This window comes from Bos indicus x Bos taurus, chromosome 18 (assembly GCF_003369695.1).
Source record: "Bos indicus x Bos taurus breed Angus x Brahman F1 hybrid chromosome 18, Bos_hybrid_MaternalHap_v2.0, whole genome shotgun sequence".
Lineage (NCBI taxonomy): Eukaryota > Metazoa > Chordata > Mammalia > Artiodactyla > Bovidae > Bos > Bos indicus x Bos taurus.
In genome coordinates this window covers 37,023,232-37,041,963 of record NC_040093.1, presented here as the reverse complement: position 1 = coordinate 37,041,963, position 18,732 = coordinate 37,023,232, and the positions used below count along the sequence as shown (strand labels likewise).

At 37.5% G+C, this 18,732-nt stretch overlaps 1 pseudogene; it reads left to right on the top strand.

Annotated features, from left to right (window-relative positions):
• The first annotated feature begins 1,850 nt into the window (after positions 1 to 1,850).
• LOC113875345 lies at positions 1,851 to 5,171 on the top strand (annotated as a pseudogene).
• Positions 5,172 to 18,732: the final 13,561 nt, after the last annotated feature.

Genomic DNA, 18,732 nt, shown 5'->3' with positions numbered 1-18,732 from the left:
TCAAAAGCAGACATTACTTTGCCAATAAATGTCCATCTAGTCAAAGCTATGGTTTTTCCAGTAGTCACTTATGGATGTGTGAATTGGACTATAAAGAAAGCTGAGCACTGAAAAACTGATGCTTTTGAAGTGTGGTGTTGGAGAAGACTCTTGAGAGTCCGTTGGACTGCAAGGAGATCCAACCAGTCCATCCTAAAGGAAATCAGTCCTGAATATTCATTGGAAGGGCTGATGCTGAAGCTGAAACTCCAATACTTTGGCCACCTGATGCGAACAACTGACTCATTTGAAAAGACCCTGATGCTGGGAAAGATTGAAGGCGGGAGGAGAAGGGAACAACAGATGATGACATGGTTGGATGGCGTCACCGACTCAATGGACACGAGTTTGAGTAAGCTCCGGGAGTTGGTGATGGTCAGGAAGCCTGGCGTGCTGCAGTCCATGGGGTCGCAAAGAGTCAGACACAACTTAGTGACTGAATTGAACTGAACTGAAATGTTATAGTTTTTTAAGAGCTTACCTATTTGTGATGTAATCTGATAAAGTCAGCTAAGCTATATCATTTTTGAAATTTACTTGCAGGTTTATGAATTTCATCAGGAAGAGAAACATGAAAAAAGTGAGTTAAGATCTTTCATGATATTAAAAAACATATATATCAATTTCATGAATAAAATTATAGATGTGTGTTGTGTGACAAAATGTTCTAACTTCTGCAGTTCTCTTTCTTGTGTGACCGCCAAGGGTAATTAATCTCTTATGAAATTAATATCATTTGCAGATTTAAACCAAGTTAATATTCTGTCTATATCATGTTCAAAATACAGTATTGTCCTTCCAATATAGTGAAGCTAATCTGGATGCTATATTTGGAGACAAATAATAGAAAAGAGTAGACATTACTTTAGGAAAGTTAAGTTCAAAGTTCACGTCTATCATTTGCTTGCTGTGGGATACTGATTATTCTCTGTATATATTATTTAATTTATTTCTCATAATGAAAACAAGCAGATACCTGTTTCAGTGCCTGATAATGTGATAGATGCTCATTAAGTGGTGGGTCTTCCTTTCAGTGGATGCATTCATCTCATTAAATACTCTTAACTTGATTGATTTTGCTTTTACTCTTCTGAAAATGTGGCAGTATTCAATAATGCAAGGCAATAAGGTTTTTTCTTTAGCAGTATTTTTACACTTGTCATAATTTTAAGGTTTTCATCCTTTTAAGAACTATTTAATGGTAAGAACTTGCATAGTGAAGGGCACACTATTTACTTTATTAGTACACTGTCCAGGACAATATCTCTGACATGATATAAATTCACCAATTTATATTACTTAGCAATTGCCTTTTAAACGTAATTCATCAAAACTGTATTATTAAACTTATCTGAACAACTTTAATAGACATTTCACTGTTTAAAAAATTAAAATGTTTCTATACTCTTTCCTCTGAAAATCCATCATTGAGTGTATTCCAGAAATAGGGAAAGGGGTTCTACTCAAAAGTATTGGATAGTAAATTGCGTTACTGCTTCAGGTATATCATATTTATAGCAGTTAGCATAAACTGTTAAGTGCTCATTTATATTTGTGTCAGTGATCTGTAATTTTCATTCTAAAATCCCACCACACTTTCTTGAGAGCTTCACTGAAAGTGACATGTGAGTATTTGCTTGGTTATTAAACATCTAAATCCAAAATAAACTTCTTAAAGCATTCTATTTGAATTTACATCCCATTCCTCATCATTCTTCATGCATTTCCAGAATATAACCTATGGTGAAATACATGAAATGTGAAACATATAGTGATATGTGATGTTATAAAATAGATTAAATAATTTCAAGATGTACTGTATTGGTTTGGGGGTAATTTGGAATGAATGTGTTTTCTCCTTAGTTGGGGAAAAATATAAGCTCCAGGGGCTGGGGAGGGATAAAAATTAACTGACCATCTCTGTCAAATTGACAAAAAACTATGGTGACAAACTTTAAAAACCTATTTTAATTTTAGCAAACCCTGAAATCAAGGTACTTGCTTTCAATAATTCTGTTTTAAATTAAATTTGCAGTCAGAAAGATTTTAAGCTCAAAAAAATTTTTGTATTTTATGTTTCCTGTTTAGTATTCCTGATAGTTCTTGCTTGCTGTTGGATAAGTAATAAGTCAGTTTTGTCTTAGACAACCTAGATTTAATTCTACAAATCAGTTAGATTAAAATATTATTTTTAATTGTACAATCTAATTAATTGTTAAAAATCTTTAACATTGTCTTAGGCATTTACTTGCCTGAATATTTTGTTTTGTTTAAAGCTTTGATGTTATTCTAAATAATTTTATGATGAGATTTAATGTCACATTCTCTGTCATATTAGAAATAGATATTTAAATACCTTATGCTGCTGCTACTGCTCAGTCACTTCAGTTGTGTCCGACTCTGTGTGACCCCATAGATGGCAGCCCACCAGGCTTCATCGTCCCTGGGATTCTCCAGGCAAGAACACTGGAGTGGGTCGCCATTTCCTTCTCCAATGCATGAAAGTAAAAAGTGAAAGTGAAGTTGCTCAGTCGTGTCCGACCCTTAGCGACCCCATGGACTGCAGTCTGCCAGGTTCCTCTGTCCATGGGATTTTCCAGGCAAGAGTGCTGGAGTGGGGTGCCATTGCCTTCTCCTAAATACCTTATAGATTCCCCCAAACAATGTAAGTTTCATCTTCTTGACTACTTTGTTACATATTGAGAGACATGCATGCATGTGTGTGTGTGTGTGTGTGTGTAAATATAAATGTATCATTTGTACTGTGGATAATGTTGGAGTTGGAAAAAGGACAATAATCCTAAATTTCCACTTTAAAATTGTCAATTTTTCAGAAAACTTTACACACACACACACCAGTAAACCTATTAACTAGTATCCACATAGTATCTGTAGCTACAAATTTTGACATTGCATAGCTTTAAAAAATCTCATTTTAAAATATACCATATTAATCCTCTACATCTATAGCTATATATCTATGTTTAACTTTTAAAGTATGTTAGAAATATTTTGTAATCTGTGTCTAAAAAAGTATATATTTTGAGTATCTTGATCAGTAGTTTCCTACCGGGTAACATGATAATGGAATCGCTAATAAATGCAGATATATTTTGTTGTATTAGACTTTGCTCTATTGCACTTCACAGATAATTGCATTTTTTACTAGTTGAAAGTTTGTGGCAACCCTTTGTTGAACAAGTCTGTTGACACCATTTTTCCAAAAGCATTTGCTCACTGTAAGTCTCTATGTCACATTTTGGTAATTCTCACAGTATTTCAAACTTCTTCTTATTATAATATTTGCTGTGGTGATCTGTTATTAGTGATCTTTGTAAATTGTTTTGGGATACCACAATCTGTGCCCATATAAAACAACAAACTTAGTAAATCTTATATATGTTCTGACTGCTACCCAAACTGGTTGTTCCCCTATGTCTCTTCCTCTCCTTGGGCCTCCCTGTTCTGTGAGACACAACAGTATTGCAATTAAACCATTTAAATAACTCTACAATGGCCTCTAAGCGTCCAAGGAAAGGAAGAGTTACATGTCTGTCACTTTAAATTAAAAGCTAGGAAAAAAATAAAAAGCTAAGAATCGTTAACCTTAGTGAGAAAAGCATATCAAAAGCTGAGATGGGCTGAAAGCTAAGCTTCTTGTGCCAGTTAGTCAAGTTGTGGATGCAAAGGGGTGTTCTTGAAGGAAATTAAAAGCACTATTCCAGTAAACACAGAAATGATAAGAAAGTGAAACAGTCTTATTGTTGATATGGAGAAAGTTTTAGTCGTCTACGTAGAAGATCAAATTAGCCACAACTTTCTTTTCAGCGAAAGCCTAATCCCGAGCAAGGCCCAGCTCTCTTTAATTCTTTGAAGGCTAATAGAGGTGAGGAAGCTGAAGAAAAAAGTTTGATGCTAGCAGAGGATGGTTCATGGGGTTTAAGAAAAGAAGCCATCTCTGTAACATAAAAGTGTAAGATAAAGAAGCAAGTGCTGATACAGAAGCTCTAGCAAGTTATCCAGAAGTTCTAGCTAAGTTTGATGAAGGTGTATACACTAAGAGGTTTTCAGTGTTTAGCCTTTTAATTGGAAGAAGATTCCATCGAGGACTTTCATAGCTAGAGAGGAGAAGTCAGTGCCTGGCTTTAAAGCTTCAAATAACAGACTGACTCTTATTAGAAGCTGATGCAGTTGGTGACTTTAAGTTGAAACTAGCGTTGTTACTATTCTGAAAATTCTAGGGCTCTTAAGAATTAGGCTAAATCTACTCTGCTTGTGCACTGTAAATGGAAGCACAAAACCTAGATGACAGCGTATCTGTTTGCAATATGGTTTGCTGAATATTTTAAGGCGACTCTAGGGACCTACTGCTCAGAAGAAAGATTCCTTTTAAAATATTACTACTCATTGACAATGCATCTAGTCACTCAAGAGCTCTGATGGAGATGTACAATTAGATTAATACGTTTTAATGCTCCTAGCACAACATCCATTTGCAGCCCCATGGATCAAGGAGTTATTTCAACTTTCATGTCTTATTTTTTTTCAGAAATAGAAATGCATTTTGTAAGGCTTTAGCTGTCATAGGTAGTAATTCCTCTGATGGATCTTGACAAAGTAAACTAAAAACCTGGAAAGGATTCACCATTCTAGATGCCATTAAGAACATTAATGATTCATGAAAAGAGATCAGAAGTTTATTTCAACGCTCACAGATGACTTTGAGGGGTTTAATACTTAAATGGAATAAGTAACAGCAAATGTGGTGAAAACAGTGACAGAACTGGAATTAGAAGTGGAGCCCGAAGATGTGACTGAATTGCTGCAATCTTCTGGTAAAACTTGAACAGAGTTGCCTCTTCTGCATAAGCAAAGAAAGTAGTTTCTTGAGATGGAATCTACTCCTGGTGAAGATGCTGTTAAGATTGTTGAAAAGATAACAAGGTATTCAGAATATTGCATAAACTTAGATGGTAAAGCAGAAGCAGAGTTTGAACAGATTGACTCCAATTTCTTTAAAAAGTTCTGCTGCTGCGGGTAAAATGCTATCCAACAGTATTGCATGCTACAGAGAAGTTGCTTTTGAAATGAAGAGTCAATTGATGACACAAACTTTAATGTTGTCTTATTAATAAATTGCTAATGGCCACATCAGCTTTAGCAACCTCCACCCTGATCATTCTCAGCAGCCATCAACACTGAGGAAAGACTCTCCACGAACAGAAAGCTATGAGTCACTGAAGGCTTAGATAATGGTTAGCATTTTTGAACAATAAATTTTTTAAATTAAGGTATATACATTTTTTAGATGTGATGGTATTGCACTATTAATAGACTATGCTGTAAGTATAACTTTTATATATACTAGGAAGCCAAAAAAATTATATGACTTGCTTTATTGTGATTTTCACTTTATTGTGGTGGCCTGAAAACTAACTTGAAATATTTCCAACATATGCCTGTATAGAAAAGGAGAAGAAAATTTGGAGATAAGGTAACTGGTTTTAGATGTAGTAGAAATAGGTCTGATTTAAGAGGCTAGAAATTATTTTACACCTATTTATGCTACAAACTGGTTGTTTGATCTTGGCGATGTCACTTCTTTGTTCTGCCTCAGTTTCCTCATATATAAAAGGAGAATATTAAAATATAAAATCTCTATAGTGCACCAAGATTTCCTAAGTCCGTGATTTATGATTGTCAGTACTTATATTTAATGGGCATCTGGGGGCATTGTTTTCCATTTGTCTCCAGCCACTTAAAACTTATGTCTGTTGAATTGGCATGGCTAATTCTGAAAGATAATCAATATGTAGAAATTGCTAATGAATCTACCATCAACCCATTAGGTATTTTGCTGAGGCAAAATTTTTAAAATAATATGATTTTAGATATTATTTTATTATTTTAGAGTCAGGAGGTCTGATGAAGTAAGCAGTACCCATCCTCAAAAACTCAAAACCGGATAGCTCTCACTATATATATAATGGCAGGAATGAATGACAGCATCTTATTATCCCATTCTACTTTCTGGATTTTCATACAAATCCAGAATTACAACATCAGTGAGCTCATAATCGTCATTTCTACTCTGGGCTTTGGCTCTGCACAATGTCACTGTTAAGTACATATTTGCTTGAGGAATGATGATGCAAAAATTGCAAGCTGCCTACCTGGTAACTAGTCTTCCTTTCATACATATCAACTGAACCCAGATTGTATTTAGGGGAGCACATTCGTAGCTGAAAAGTTCCCCAGTTTCCCTTGCAGATAAGATTGATCAGATCGCCTAATTATAGCCAGAGTGACACACAGGAGAGTCATGTGGTAGTGTTACCAAAAGCAGGGTTTGGCCACTTGCTGCTCCAAAGCCAATAAAGAAGCCAGTTGGTGGGAAGTTCGCTTTATTTTAGATGCCAGCAACCAGAAGGGAGAGCGGATGCCTGTCCAAATGCAGCCTACCCCCACTGATAGTCAGTGGGAAAAATCTTTTATAGACAGAGGGAGGGGGCCATATGCAGTCAGTCAGCTCTGACAGTCATTTTGAAACTGGTCATCGGTGGTTTGAACCATGTCATTTTGATTGTTTTGGGTACAGTTAATCTTCAGTTCCATGTTTAGTTTGTTTCCATTTCTCTGAGGCCAGTTATCAGAAATGTAGAAGCTTATGTCATGACTACAGTCTGGTCATCACATGTTCTTTGGTCTCCTTTGACCATTTTCCTTTCTATCTGCATGTTCTCAGTTCTTTGATTGCACTTATTCTTTGGCTAAAGTTTTTCCACAGACGAAAGACAGACTGAGGACACGGCAGTGGGGGCCAAGGACCATAGGGTCCTGCTCCATCACAGTCGTTGTTGTTGTTATTCAGTCACTAAGTCATGCAGTACACCAGGTTCCTCTGTCCTCCACTATCGTCCAGAATTTCTTCAAGTTCACGTCCATTGAGTTGGTGAGGCTATCTAAACATCTCATCCTCTGCTGTTCCCTTCTCCTTTTGCCTTCAATCTTTCCCATCATCACAGTCTTTTCCAGTGAGTCAGCTTTTTGCATCAGATGGCCAAATTATCAATATCAGTCCTTCCAATGAATATTCAGGTTGATTTTCTTTAGGATGGACTGGTTTGATCTCCTTGCAGTCCAAGAAACTCTCAAGAGTCTTTTCCAGCATCACAAGTTGAAAGCATCAATTCTTTGGTGCTCAGCCTTCTTTATGGTTCAACTCTCACATCTGTACATGACTACTGGAAAAAACATAGCTTTGACTAGATAGGCCTTTGTTGGCAAAGTGATGTCTCTGGTTTTTGATGTGCTGTCGCAAAGAGTCGGACACGACTGAGCAACTAAACTGAACTAGGTTTGTCATAGCTTTCTCCTTCTAGGGAGCAAGCATCTTTCAATTTCATGCCTTTAGTCACCACCTGCAGTGATTTTGGAGCCCAAGAAAATCTGTCACTGCTTCCACTTTTTCCTATCTATTTGCCATGAATTGATTGGACCAGATGTGATGATCTTAGTTTTTTAATGTTGAGTTTTAAGGTAGCTTTTTGACTCTCCTCTTTCACTCTCAAGAGGCTCTGCAGTTACTTTTCACTTTTTGCCATGAGAGTGGTATCATCTGCATATCTGAGGTTGTTGATATTTTTCCCAGAAATCTTGATTCTAGTTTGTGATTCATCCAGCTTGGGATTCTGAGTGATGTACTTAAGTTAAATAAGCAGGGTGACGATATACAGCCTTGTCACACTCCTTTCCCAATTTTGAACCAGTTGTTCCATGTCCAGTTCTGTTACTTCTTGACCTGCATACAGGTTTCTCGGGAGACAGGTTAAAGTAATCTGATACTCCCATCTCTTTAAGAATTTTCCAAGTTTAGGTTAAGTATAGTTCTTTAAAGGAGAACACTCAATTGGCATGAAACTTTTTGCCTTGTATCCATGTCCTTTATTGCTGTAACTTCGATATATTAGTCTCTCTCACAGGGTCATATGGTGATGGCCTCAGTATCTAGTCCTATGTTCTTGAGCCATTGAATCAACAACACAGCTGCTTAACTACAAAACTCCTATTACTTGAGCAGACACTTCTACTTTATGAAGCCAGTGAAAAATTTTTTATATCATGGAAAATTCATTCTTTACTGATGGCTACATGGATGATTGATAGGTGTATTTGATGAAGGAATAGAAGAGGTAATAACTAAATAACTTCAGAAGTGCAGGAAGTTGTGCCTCTGGTCCTAGACTTTGAGTATGTTAGAAATATTTTATAGACACAATAACATTTAAGTCCAGGAGAAGGAGTGAGGTAGAAAATTATCATAAGTCATTCTGTAACATAAAATTATATGTTTCAAAAGTTCCATAGTCAAATGTAGGTGTTGAGAAAAAATTACAATAGAAAGGAAACAAGGATAAATTATGCTTTCTTACAATTCTGTTTCTTTAGCCTTACTTGGAACCAGCACACAAAGAACATGGTCAACAACGCTAAGTTCTGCCAAATTAGAAGGTAAACTTCTAATGTAATAGCCCTTAATGAATCTGACAGATATTCAGAGCATTGCATTATAACTTTACAGAATGGGCGATAAAAGAAAAATAGTGTTAACATATCTATTCAATAGATTTTTAAAAAAATGATTCTAATTTGCTTGGTAAGATCCTTAAAATTTGAGTAAATGACTTTTTTTTACAAATTTCCTCAGAGTCATATTATAAACTGTATATCACAGTAACATAATCACAGAATTTCTTTCCAAGATTTTGAAAGACCTTGTAGAACAGGTAACTGGATTCTAGTCTTGTCCAGGAATTAGATGACTACTTTGGGGCCAGTTGTTTACTTTTTCTGAACTTTATTTTCTTATGTTTAAAATGAAAATAGTAATACCAAATTCACAAGATTTCATTAAGATTCAGTGGCTTCATAAATGTAATTATCAGAATGAATTTCCAAGTGAATGCACAGAACAGTGAGGTAGAGCAGAGAGATAATTTCTACTAAGCACTAAAAATTCCAAATACATTATTATACCTCTTCCAAACACTTCACCTGGACCATCCTATCCTCCAAACATCTAGAACTCTTGTTTCTTCTTCTTTTTTTTAGAACTCTTCTTTATTAATTTTGAAAAAGTAAACTTCAGAGAATTTCTACTAGGAAAATTATAAGAGCAATTTCTTTTATATGTAGGATCACTGATTTGCCATCATTTCTGTTTTCTAACTTAGCTGGTTTTTATGATATCATCAGTTCTATTTTAGGGTTTTCCTAGTAGCTCATCTGGTAAAGAATCCACCTGCAATGCAGGAGACCCAGGTTCAATTCCTGGGTTGGGAAGATTTGCTGGAGAAGGAATAGGCTACCCACTCCAGTATTCTTGGGCTTACCTGGTGGCTCAGCTAGTAAAGAATTCGTCTGCCATGTGGGAGACCTGGGTCCCATCCCTGGGTTTGGAAGAACCCTGGAGAAGGGAACAACTACCCACTCCAGTATTCTGGCCTGGAGAATTCTATGGACTGCATAGTCCATGGGGTCATAAAGAGTTGGACCCGATTGAGCAACTTATACTTTCACAGCTATATTTTAGAAATATTTAACTAAGTTTCTTGGTTATGGTGGATTTTGTGATTGCTGATATTTAGGTTATGAAGTCATTTGTCTTCTCTTTTCCCTTTCCTTCTCTTCCTATTCCTCTTCCTTTCTGTCTTCTTTTACAATATGATTTCAGATATGTAGTTATAAGTTAATCTGGAAAATGAGAATTAGTACTATGATGAACAAATGACCAAGTGAAAACATAGCAGTCTTATTCCAGATTAAGAGTCTAAAGAGATACAAGGACCAGAAATAATTTGTGACACTTGGAAGGTTGTTGGATTAAAAGACAAAAATAGATATTTTGAAGGCAATTGTATAAAGGGCAATGTAACCTATTAACTAGACTATACTATGGAATTATCATTCATTTTTTGATATGACAATGGCATTATGGTTCTGTGTGAGAATGTCATTATCTTAGGAGATGAATGTTGAAATATGAAAGAATTTTTTTAAATTCATGTATGATGACATCAACTTAATTTCAGGTTGTTCAGAAAAAAATTGTTAGACACACTTAGAAATAAAATGTGGCGGGGTATTAATATTTAGAGAATCTACATAGGTTTATATTGGTGTTTATTTTACCCTTCCTTCACATTTTTTTGGCTGATTTTTTTCAAAATAAAGAGTTTAGAGGAAAATATGTATGCTTCTCTCACCCTTATTTACATATATACTTTGTCCTGCCCTCTACAAAAAAGAGTTTTTAGCCTCTGTTTTACTTCCTGGATTTTCCAGGACAAACTACCACCACAGACTTGGTGGCATAAAACAACAGAAAGGTATTCTCTGACAGTTTTTGAGAATAGAAATACAAAATCAGTGTGTCTGCAGAGTCACAGACCCTGTGGACTCTGGAGGGAAAATTTTTGTTTTTCCCAAGTCTCTGTCTAGTTTCTAGTGGCTCTTGGCAATCTTTGCTCTTCCTTGGCTTGTAGAGAGAGGCGTCACTTCAGTCCCTCTATGTGTTATGTGTCTCTGTGTATCTGTTCTCTTTTTTATCAGTATAAGGAAACCAGTGACTAGATTTAGTGCCTATACTAATCTAGTCTGACTTCATCTTAACTAATTACATCTCTGAAGACCTTATTTCCAAGTAAAGTTACATTCCCAGGTTCTGAGTAGGCATGGATTTTGAGAGGGTACTAGTCAACTTTTTACACCCTCTTATTTCTAATTTCCAAGTTAAAAGTCTTCCCAAAGTGAATAACAAGCATTATCCTCCCTTCTTTATTTCATACTGAACATAGTATTAACCTACTTCATCACCTGGATTTACCTCATAGCAGGCACCATGCTGGTCAGCCCTGTCAGGTATGTACGAGCATCCTTGGGCCAGGACTTCAGCGTGCAGCCTCTGAAGCCCCCTGGCTGTGCCATCACAGGTATACAGGAGCATACTAGGTGACCTCAGGCACCAAACCCTAGATGCATTCCTCTTCTATATTGACCCCAGTAACGATTTCATTTTCTCACCCACAAGTATTTCATTTTTTCCTCCTCCTCTAACCCTTCTTATGTTCTTTCTCCTGTTTCTTCCTTTGTTTTTGTTTTTTAATTGTCTCCCATGCAATCACACAGGTCAGCTAGGAGCTACTGGGCCACTTTGATTTTGTGCCTGAAGAATACAGTGAAAATAATTTTATATTCACATTCCTATGTCATAAAAATGTCTCGGTACTAGTAATAAGACTAGCTTACCTTATTGAATCTGTATTCTGTGATAAGAATTATGGCCCAGGCAACTTGAGTGCTTATGTGAATGATGTTAAGGATATCTTCCTATAACTCTACAATATAGATAGTTTTATCATCACCTGTTATAAAAATGGAGAAACTGAATTAAATACTTTGTTCAAGATCACATATCTAGTAAATTGCCAGACTGATATAGGAACCCAAGCATAAGTACAGAAATATTCTTAACCCACAAGACATTCTTCTCCTGAAATTCAAGTCAAGTGGGGGCCACACTTTTACTAGGACCTGTTCTCCATCTGCTTGAATACAATATAGTAGCAGGTTCTGGTTGGAGTGAGGGGTAATCAGAAGTTCATATGCCTAGGTATTACCCTCTTTCTTCCAGGATACCCAGAGAATGATGGCTATAAAATCTCTGTGGTGTCTTACTCATATATTTTTAATGTAAGACATCTACAAGTCAGACGCATGACTTCATAGTCTGTGGTCTGCAACTGCCAAGTCCCAGGTCAAAGCCTGAGTTGTAAGAAGTCCACAGTAAAATTGTTATTCTTTGTCCCTGTTTTTAGTTTTAGAAATAAACTTACTCATCCATGTTCCTACTGTTTGCTAAAAGAGGAATGGTTTCCGGTCATTGAGAACACTTGCCATATTATTTCAGATCCCCATCCAGCATTCCCTACAGCATTCATGTGGTGGTCTTAGTCCATATCTTGGCTTGTGTACATTCTGCTATTAAAGATAGAACTCCCTACCATCTTTCCTTGCATAAGTGGTTATGCCATGACCCAAGGTTGAGCTGCTAGGATGACTTATCCATATCTCTTTTTATACACAATTTGACCTTCACCAGGACCTGCTCCTTCTGTTAGTGGATCACCCTTCCAGACAGCCACAATTAATTGAGAGAAACACACACAATTATCAAACCCTTCTTTTGAGGTTGTTTCCTTATATTGCTTGCAAATTGTGGTTTCTCCCTGGACTAAGAAGCAAGATACAGTCTCTTCTTCTAGTACTTTTTAATTAGTAGTTGTTAACTCTTTCTCTTTCTGGTGGGTAAAAATACAAAGCAAACTTGATCTTGATACATGCCCCAAATAAATTAGAATGACAGATTTGTCCATCTGTCTCTTCTCCCTCATTGCTGGTTTTCTTTGTCTGGATTCCTTTCCCATTTATTTCTGAGTGATTTCCTTATTTCATGAGGCTTCATCTATCATGCCTGTGTAGACACATTCCAAAGTTAAAATCTCCATCCTTATCCCTTCTTCAAGATTTCAGATTTGCATCTTTGTATCTGTCACTTCTAATCCATTCAAATGCAAAACCAATCCTCCCCTTGCAACCACTCTTTACTTTTATTTTTTTAATTAATTAGTTAATGATTTCTTCATCACCCTGTGCTTAGAATATTGAAGCCCATCAGTTCAGTTCAGTTCAGTTGCTCAGTCGTGTCCGACTCTTTGTGGCCCCATGAATTGCAGCACACCAGGCCTCCCTATCTACCACCAACTCCTAGAGTCCACCCACACTCGCGTCCATCGAGTCAGTGATGCCATCCAGCCATCTCATCCTCTGTCGTCCCCTTCTCCTCCTACCCCCAATCCCTCCCAGCATCAGAGTCTTTTCCAATGAGTCAACTCTTCGTATTAGGTGGCCAAAGTACTGGAGTTTCAGCTTTAGCATCATTCCTTCCAAAGAAATCCCAGGGCTGCTCTCCTTCAGAATGGACTGGTTGGATCTCCTTGCAGTCCTAGGGACTCTCAAGAGTCTTCTCCAACACCACAGCTCAAAAGCATCAATTCTTCGGTGCTCAGCCTTCTTCACAGTCCAACTCTCATATCCATACATGACCACAGGAAAAACCATGCCTTGACTAGACGAAACTTTGTTGGCAAAGTAATGTCTCTGCTTTTGAATATGCTATCTAGGTTGGTCATAACTTTCCTGCCAAGGAGTAAGCGTCTTTTAATTTCATGGCTGCAGTCACCATCTGTAGTGATTTTGGAGCCCACAAAAATAAAGTCTGACACTGTTTCCCCATCTATTTCCCATGAAGTGATGGCACCGGGTGCCATGATCTTTGTTTTCTGAATGTTGAGCTTTAAGCCAACTTTTTCACTCTCCACTTTCACTTTCATCAAGAGGCTTTTGAGTTCCTCTTCACTTTCTGCCCTAAGGGTGGTGTCATCTGCATATCTGAAGTCATTGATATTTCTCCCGGCAATCTTGATTCCAGCTTGTGTTTCTTCCAGTCCAGCATTTCTCATGATGTACTCTGCACAGAAGTTAAATAAGCAGGGTGACAATATACAGCCTTGACATACTCCTTTTCCTATTTGGAACCAGTCTGTTGTTCCATGTCTAGTTCTAACTGCTGCTTCCTGACCTGCATAAAAATTTTTCAAGAGGCAGATCAGGTGGTCTGATATTCCCATCTCTTTCAGAATTTTCCACAGTTTATTGTGATCCACACAGTCAAAGGCTTTCACATCAATAAAGCAGAAATAGATGTTTTTCTGGAACTCTCTTGCTTTTTCCATGATCCAGTGGATGTTGGCAATTTGACCTCTGGTTCCTCTGCCTTTTCTAAAACCAGCTTGAACGTCAGAAAGTTCACGGTTCACATATTGTTGAAGCCCGGCTTGGAGAATTTTGAGCATTACTTTACTAGCGTGTGAGATGAGTGCAATTGTGTGGTAGTTTGAACATTCTTTGGCATTGCCTTTCTTTTGGATTGGAATGAAAACTGACCTTTTCCAGTCCTGTGGGCACTGCTGAGTTTTCCCAATTTGCTGGCATATTGAGTGCAGCACTTTCACAGCATCATCTTTCAGGATTTGAAATAGCTCAACTGGAATTCCATCACCTCCACTAGCTTTGAAGCCCATAGTGGTTTCCAAAATGGTACCATTTAAAAATTCTTTCGACCATCCATGAGAATCAGTCTGCAAAGTTAGAGATTCTCAGTGGGGTTAATCTGCTTACAACGTGTATCAGCTCAATAACATTTTCTGTCTATCCTTGTATCCATCTGCTCTATTACTGTTGCTCTTCCCAATAAATTGTCTGGCCCCCAGGTCCTCATCTCAGGCTCTGCTTATGGAGGAAATCACACCAAAATACCAAGCATATTGATTTACTAAAGATAGTCCCAATATACACTTATTATAAATAGCTATAAATAGCACCCTCACTCACTGTTTAAATTTTCCTTGTTTGGGGCCTAAATGGTACACTGATACTTATCTTACTTTGGGGGTATATTAATAATACATAGTTATAGGGTCTTTCCCATACTTAATGAATGAAAATACCTATGGATGGCATTTGGGAGTATGCATCTTTAGCAGGTAGATCAGTTGTTCCATTGCTCATTAAAATTGAAATTATCCTGAAGTGCATAAGGCTGAAAGTCCATCCTCAATAACTATAAATATTTGCTGTCACTTAATAAACAATATCTATATCCCTTGTGTATAAATTTAGGCCTCTGTGCAACTCTATACTGCTTGTCCATTCTGAAACCACTTTCCTGATGGTATGTTCATTGACATCAGAATAATTGCCATTAGCCTAGTCATAGTCCTCATGATTTATTTAACAATAATCCCCCAACAGGAAGTAATCTTTACCCTCTCACACATTACGTGTTAAAATCCAACCCATCCATCTAATCCCAAATCACGTGTTATCTTCTTATCAAAAGTGTTCTTTATTTTCAGACTTCAACTTTTATTTATTTTCTTTGTGTTCAGTTCAGTTCAGTTCAGTCACTCAGTCATGTCCGACTCTTTGCAACCCCATGTATTGCAGCACGCCAGGCCTCCCTGTCCATCACCAACTCCCGGAGTTCACTCAAACTCATGTCCATCAAGTCGGTGATGCCATCCAGCCATCTCATCCTCTGTCATCCCCTTCTCCTCCTGCCCCCAATCCCTCCCAGCATCAGAGTCTTTTCCAATGAGTCAACTCTTCACATGAGGTGGCCAAAGTACTGGAGTTTCAGCTTTAGCATCAGTCCTTCCAAAGAACACCCAGGACAGATCTCCTTCAGAATGGACTGGTTGGATCTCCTTGCAGTCCAAGGGACTCTCAAGAGTCTTCTCCAACACCACAGTTCAAAAGCATCAATTCTTCGGCACTCAGCTTTCTTCACAGTCCAACTCTCACATCCATACATGACCACAGGAAAAACCATAGCCTTGACTAGATGGACCTTTGTTGGCAAAGTAATGTCTCTGCTTTTGAATATGCTGTCTAAGTTGTTATCTTTTGTGCTATTTTGCATCAATCACTGTTTGTTTTCCAAAATTCATTTCCCTTTGTCATTATTTTATGATCCTTCAAAGACAGTGACTGCTTCTGATTTATCTGAATGGCCCTCAAAATACCTTTTAAACAGGACATCTGGAGAATGATGGACAAGAGAATATGCACAAGCCAAGATATGGACAAAGGCCACTACGTGAATGCTGTGGGAACTGTTGGATACATAGCTTTCATACAGCACTTACTAAATACATATGGAATTAATTAAATTGAGTGGTATAGAATCACTCTTTTAGGTTTATATTACCTAATTAATATAAAAGTTGAGTGATTATACATTCAGGGGACATTCAAGCATGACTTATCTAAATGTCCAAATGATGTTATAGGGCATGTACTTCTCCATAATTCCCTTATTTCTGCTTTCTCCTATATTGGTATCTTTGTCAGTTTTCAAGATGTAGTTCCAAAGAGCTCTAAGTTTATATATGGGCTTCATATAGTTTTAGCAAAAAACAGAGGCTTCATCTTCTTAATAGTTTTATGCAAGTCCTTGATTTGAGATGTGTTATATGCCCATACCTGACCTAACTGCTGTGCCTAGGGAAATGTGGTGATCTGATTGGATGAAACTGAATTACTTTCTAATCCTTTGAACAAAGGATCCTTTTCTCCTTGCCAGCCATGAGAGTTCAGAATTGGAGAGGGGGATATACATTATTAACAAATTCAAAATGAATGAACACTTCTTAGGCTAAATCAGGACATGTCTACTAAAGCAGAATCCTGAATGTTTCACACAATGGGAACGCACATTTCTGAACAAGCTCTAACCGGTATAAATTCTGAGTTATGAAATAGACAGGTCAGACAAGCTACAAATAGTTCATGATGGTAAGAGCAAAGTGTACATTTGGGGGAACATCAGAGAAAATGGTGAGAGATGACTAAGAGGTCTGTGGTGGTTTAGTCACTAAGTCGTGTCCAACTGTTGCGATCCCATGGACTGTAGCCCACAGGCTCCTCTGTCCATGGGATTTTCCAGGCACGGATACTGGAGTGGGTTCCCAATACTAAGAGGTCTAAGTTTCCACAAAAAGGCCTTTCTTCTTCATTTTTTCCCCAGAGGTATATGCATCAAAGAGTTTAAGTAATGTGGCTTAGTTATGTATGATTGTGTAACAAATTACAAAACAACAACAACAACTCAGTCTTACAGTTAAATACACTTATTATCTTTTAGTTTTCTTGGTTCATAAGTCTGGGTATGACCCAGAGGAGGCTTCCGTGCAAGTTCTCACAAGGTTGTAATCAAAGTATTGACCAGGATGTGTCCCATTTTGGAACTGCAAATCCTCTTTCAAGCTCATTTTATTGTTGGCAGGAGTCTTTTCTTTCCTTGTAGCTGCAGGACAGAGGTTGTCAATCAAGGGCTACTCTCTTCTTCTACAGGTTTCTGTAGTTTTCTGCCATGTGACCTGCCATATGCTGCTTACATGTTTGCTCATATAGGAGGATGTGTCTTTAAGGTTTTCACTTAAGTCAGGCCCATTTTGAATAATCTACCAAATTCAATAATTTGAATAATTCATTTCAAATTCAGCTGATCTGTGACTTTAATTACACTTGCAATGTCTCTTCACCTTTGACATATTCTGTTAGTTAGAAGCAAGTCACAGGTTCATCCTGCAGTCAAGTGGAGACAACTACATAAATACGTGACTCATTGGGGATCATCCCAATGCTACTGTGTCCACCACACAGTGGAATATTATAGTTATGTTTTCTGAGTAGTCTATTCATTGCTATTTCCTATTAAACTTTTTCCCCTTATGAATAGAATGGCAAATTTTTATCAATATTCAGTTCCGTTCAGTTCAGTCACTCAGTCATGGCTAACTCTTTGAGACCCCATGGACTGCAGCACACCAGACCTCCCTGTCCATCACCAACTCCCAGAGTTTACTCAAACTCATGTCCATCGAGTCAGTGATGCCATCCAACCATCCCATCCTCTGTCATCCCCTTTTCCCCTCGCCTTCAATCTTTCCCAACATCAGGATCTTTTCAAATGAGTCAGTTCTCATCAGGTGGCCTAAGTATTGGAGTTTGTTGTTTTTGCTTTGGATTCCTCTCTTCATTCTTTCTGGAGTTATTTCTCCACTGATCTCCAGTAGTATATTGGGTACCTACCAACCTGGGGAGTTCATCCTTCAGTATCCTATCCTTTTGCCTTTTCATACTGTTCACGGGGTTCTCAAGGCAAGAATACTGAAGTGGTTTGCCATTCCTTTCTCCAGTGAACCACATTTTGTCAGAACTCTCCACCAGGACCCATCCATCTTAGGTAGCCCTACATAGCATGGCTTTGTTTCATTGAGTTAGACAAGGCGGTGGTCCATGTGATCAGATTGGTTAGTTTTCTATGATTGTGGTTTTAAGTCTCTCTCTTCCACCATCTTCTCTCTTCCAAAACAATCTCATTAATCTGAATGCATGCCAAAATGAGTATAAACAATGTAAACTCATTCTACACTGGAGTAATTTAAGGGTGTTGTGTAGAGTAGGTCCCCAATTTCGAACAGACACACTTTCTAAAACAACTATTGCTACCTTTTCTGTCCTCCCTTCTAAATACGCTTTGTAAATCATTTTTCCAATTAAAAAAGAAAAAAAAAACAGCAGATTTTTTCTGATTGAATAAAAGTTGTTTTATGAAAAATCTACTTATTTTTCTTTAGCTATCCCAATCAGTAGGTGATTTGTTGAATGTTTTACCATAAATTATAATAATCACCATCTCAAACGACCAAAATGAAATTTGTGGTAATTGTTATGTCCTAAAAGATTACATTTTAGATAACTTAAGAATTTCCCCCACTTTCATCCTGTATCTGTAACTGAGCTTGTTGCAATTAAGGGTATGGGTCAAGCAATGAAAACTGCTAATGAGAAAAAAAAGGAAAGTCTTGTCCTATTTTGGGCTATGTTGATTGTATTCTCTGGATAATTATAGTTTCTTAATGACTGAGCGACTTCACTTTCACTTTTCCCTGTCATGCATTGGAGAAGGAAATGGCAACCCACTCCAGTGTTCTTGCCTGGAGAGTC